Source organism: Vombatus ursinus, unplaced genomic scaffold (genome assembly GCF_900497805.2).
Source record: "Vombatus ursinus unplaced genomic scaffold, bare-nosed wombat genome assembly UNPS02014973.1, whole genome shotgun sequence".
In the NCBI taxonomy this organism is placed as follows: Eukaryota; Metazoa; Chordata; class Mammalia; order Diprotodontia; family Vombatidae; genus Vombatus; species Vombatus ursinus.
The window spans coordinates 18058341-18063290 of NW_020954751.1; positions in this window are offsets into that span (position 1 = coordinate 18058341).

The following is a 4950-nucleotide window of genomic DNA, read 5'->3' on the forward strand; positions in this document are numbered from 1 at the left end:
CTCTCTCTCTCTCTCTCTCTCTCTCTCTCTCTCTCTCTCTCTCTCTCCTTACTATCTATCAAAATATTTGACACAGATTAGGTGCTTAGTGAAGGCTAGTGCAGGAACAGCTAGGTGGTTCAGTGGATAGCGCTGAGCCTGGAATCAGGAAGACTCATTTTCCTGAATTCAAGTGCGGCCTCAGACATTTACTAGCTGTGTGAGCCTGGGCAAATCATTTAATCTGTTTGCTTCAGTTTCCTCATCTATAAAATGAGCTGGAGAAGAAAATGGGAAACCACTCTAGTATCTTTGCTGAGAAAACCCCAAGTGGGGTTACAAAGAGTTGGACATAACTGAAATAACTAAAAAACAACTAAGTGCTGATTGTTGACTGATTTATTTCTGTCCTCTCCTTACGGCCATCATCTTTTCCCAAGTCATATCATTATGAATATAAAGCTGGAAGGGACTTTAGAGATAGTCTAATCTAATCCCTTCATTTTACATATGAAGAAAATAAAGCTAAGGGGCTTGACCAAGGGTCTCACAGTTAGTAAGAAACAGAGTCAGGCTCTGACATCAGTTAATTCTCCCCTAAACCCCTATTTTTCAAAATATAAAATGAATTTTTCCACCTTTGTGCATACTCACGTCTTTTCCTTTATCTTGGACAGCTCTCATTTGTGGTCTCTAATTGTTCTAAAATCTGACCCATCCTTAAAAATCTAGCTAATTGGCTATTTCCTTCATGCTGTCTTCCCTGATTCCTCCACTGGAACTGACCCCTCTCTTTCTCCCTCCCTTTCGCCTTCTAATTAGCACTTAGCTAGTAATTAGTCATATGAAACATCATATATTGCCCTATCACAGTTATCTTTCTACATGTCCTATCTCCACTATTAGGTTAGTCTTCCACTACTCCCTCCTTTTCTTCAATAGAAGCTTGATGGGAGTAGTTGACAGCCCCAAGGATTAAACACGTCAGTCTCATTATGAACTGAGGTCAACAGAGCTGGAGAGTATCATAGTACTCAGTGGTTTTCTTATGTATTTTGTATATGTCATTTGGTTTTATATTTATTTGTGACACAGAATTACATAATTTCGGGGCAGCTAGATGGCACAGTGGATAGAGCACCGGCCTTGGAGTCAGGAGGAGCTGAGTTCAAATCTGGGCTCAGATCAAACACTAGACACTTACTATCTTTGTGACCCTGGGCAAGTCACTTAACCCCAATTGCCTAAAAATTAAAAAAAAAAAGAATTACATAATTTCAGAGGGGCTTTGAGTGTAAGGGATCTGGCCCTCAGTGATCATTCCCAGCAACCCCTGGAAAGTCTGATAGATGGAACCCAACTTCTGCTCCTGTATGACTCATGATTGAGAGACACTTAAATGGAGGCCAGAAAAAGTGATAAAAGGATGCTCTCAAGATCTCTCTGAAGAGCTTTGGGATTAATTTTGAAAAATGGGAGATGCTGGCACAGGACCACTCAACATGGCATGTCTGCATCAAAGAAGGTGCTGTGCTCTATGAGCAAAGCAGAATTGCAGTAGCTCCAAAGAAATGTAAGATGCAAAAATTTAGAGACATTTTCATCCCAAATGTTCATATGAACTATTTGTGTCCAACTTGTGGTAGACCTTTCTGAGCTCATGTTGGTTTGATCAGTCATAGTTGGACATACTATACCTTGACCCAACATTGTGATGTAAATTTTGGTCCTCTGTGGTTATGAAGGACAACAACAAATTAGCTGTTAACTCACTTGACACTCACTCTAATTGTTAGGAAAGTTTTCTTGACATCCAGTCTAAATTTTTCTCTTTGCACCTTCTACCCATTGCTCTCATGGTATCTAGCAAAACAAATCTGATCTCTGTTCTGTTGTATATGCCTCGAATACTTAAAGATAGTTACTATGTCCCTACTAAGTCTCATCTTCTTCAGTCTAAATATTGTCATTGCCTTCAACCAATTCTCATATGGCATGAACTCAAGGACCTTCATTATCTTGCTTGTCTGGATATAACCTAGGTCAACAATGTCCTTCCTTAAATATGATTCCCCAAACTAGACATAATTCTCCAGATATAATCTGAGCAAGTAGGATGACTCCTATCCTCAGACACTGTGTTTTTCTTAATGTAACCTAATATAATAGTAACAATAACAACAACAATAACAATAATATTGATAACAGATATCATAAAACACTTGTTGTTGTGTTTGTCCTTGTTCTCAAAGAGGCCCATGACTTCAGGGAGATGATGATATGACTTGCAATTGACTTTGTTTTGAGTGAGGGAGGGTTGTGCAAGGTCACCAGCCTCACTTTCTCCTCCAGAGTCATCTGGGTCTAGTGGCCAGATATTCATCAGAACGACTAGAGATAGCTCAGCATATGGCATTTAACATTTTGTGAAATGCTTTCCGTCTATTTTCTCATGACATCTTTCCCTAGAATATAAATTCCTTAAGGGCTGGGATTCTGCTTTATTTTTCATTGTGTCTCCCCTGATACCAAACAAAGCATTTCCACAGAGTCGGTACTCACTAAGTGTTTGTTGATCAACAAATTCATTGAATAATGAATGAATGGAAGGTTACAGAGATGCTCCTTCTCAGACACTTTTAAACGGCTCTGATGAAGGATCAAGGATCACATACTTGGTTAGTACTGAGCTATAGGATAAAAATCAGTTTATCTGAGCCAGGCATCATGCATCAAGTGCTTGGTTTGTTCTCTACCATTTCCCCCCTTCTTGGAGAATGATGAATCAGACCTATCACAGCATTCAATTAATTTCACACAGCCAAATCTCAGGAGAGTTGGTACCCAATGCCCTCTAGCCGATGATCAATCATCCCCCATGGCTGATACTCCAAGACAGCAGGCAACAGTCAAGAGATGTGCACTAGGCTGATGAACAAAATGTGTCCCTCTCTTTGCAGAAAAGGTTTTGGTGACCTTTGATGGCATTTGTGAGAAGCCGTTTTCCCTGGCTCCTTCATGGCCATATTGATCTCTGTCCAGGATTCAATTTTAGACAAACAGGCGAAATAATTTATGTAAACTGGGCAGGTAATTAAACTCTCCTCACAGACAAAAAGGTCAGAGTAGAATATTTAAAATTGCATTGATGAGGGGAAGCATTTTGTTACAAAGAGAGAAAGAAATCACCTTTGGGATCCCACATAATTGTTAAGGTATAAATCTTGAGGGCTTGGCCTCCTTCTCAGGCCCTGCCATAAGGTCTTACCTTCTTAAATGTTTTTTAAGTCCTCAAAGATTCTTAGTCCTAAAAATGATGAAATAGAAACCTTCCTGGCTCATGTTTGTATAGTGGTTTTACAAAGTACTTTCTGGGCTACAACATTATGAGTTGCATTATGAAAATATTACTATCCCTATTTTATAGATGAGGAAGCTCGGAGAAAGAAGGGATTGGTACAGTAGAACAAGCACTGAATCTAGATTCACAGGGAGTTCAAATTCTGACTTTGACACTTACTATCTGGGTGTCTTTGGGCATGTCATTTAATCTCTCTGGGCCTCAGTTTTCTCACCTGCAAAATGAGGGGTTTGGATTTGAACTCATAAGTCTCTTTTAGCTCCAAATCCATGATCCTCCAATTTGCTCAGGTTTATAAGAAATGAGGTTTGGATATATGAACTCAAGCTTTTTATTTTTAGGTCTAGGGCTATTCCCTAGTGTCCCACATGGACAGAAGAGGTGCTAGCCCCTCAGGAATTCTTCTGGAAAAATATTAATGCTCTTTAAATCACTTCTTTTTTTATAATAATGCCTATTCTATCTATCTCACAGAGGGGTTGTGGTTCAAATGAGCTTCATTAATGAAATACGTTCATCAATTTATCCTACAAACATTTATTAATTATCTTCTATGTGATATGTGCTATACAAGATGGTGGCAGATGCACAGACAGAAAATCTAGTCTCATGGATCTGACATCTTAAGGCAGCTGATATTGCAGTGAATAGAACAACAGACCTGGAGCCAGGAAGTCAAATCCAGCTTCAGATACTTTCTTTTTTAAAAATTTTATTCTATATTTTTTCAGCTTATATATATCTTTTATTTTTAGTTTTCAACATTCACTTCCACAATATTTTGAGTTCCAGATTTTCTCCCCATCTTGTCCCTCCCCCCACCCCAAGATGGCATGCATTCTGAATGCCCCTTCCCCTAATCTGCCCTCCCATCTATCTCTTCCCCTCTTTCTCTTATCCCTTTCTCCTTCTAATTTCCTAAAGGGCAGGATAGATTTCTATACCCCATTGCCTGTATATCTTATTTCCCAGTTGCATGTGAAAACAATTTTTAATATTTGTTTTTAAAACTTTGGGTTCCACATTTTCTCCCTTCCTCCCACCCCACCCACCCTCATTGAGATGGCAAGCAACTTGATACAGGTTATACATGAGTAGTCATGCAAAACACTTCCATAGTAGTCATGTTGTGAAAAACTAACTATATTTCCCTTCATCCTATGCCACCTCCCCATTTATTCTATTCTCTCTTTTGACCCTGTCCCTCCTTAGAAGTGTTTGCTTCTGATTACCCCCTCCCCAAATCTGCCCTCCCCTCTATCATCCCCCTGCTCTCTTATCCCTTTCCTCCCTATTTTCCTGAATGGTAAGATAGATTTCCATACCCAATTGAGTGTGTATGTTATTCCCTCCTTAAGCAAAATCTGATGAGAATAAGATTTACTCATTCCCTCTCACCTTCTCCTGTTTCCCCTCGACTGTACAAGCCTTTTTCCCTGTTTTATGTGAGATAATTTACCCCATTCTACCTCTCCCTTTCTCCTTTTCCCAGGATAATCCTCTCTCACCCCTTAATTTTATTCTCCAGATATTACCCTTTCATCTTCAACTCACTCTGTGCCCTCTATCTATCTATCTATCTATCTATCTATCTATCTATCTATCTATCT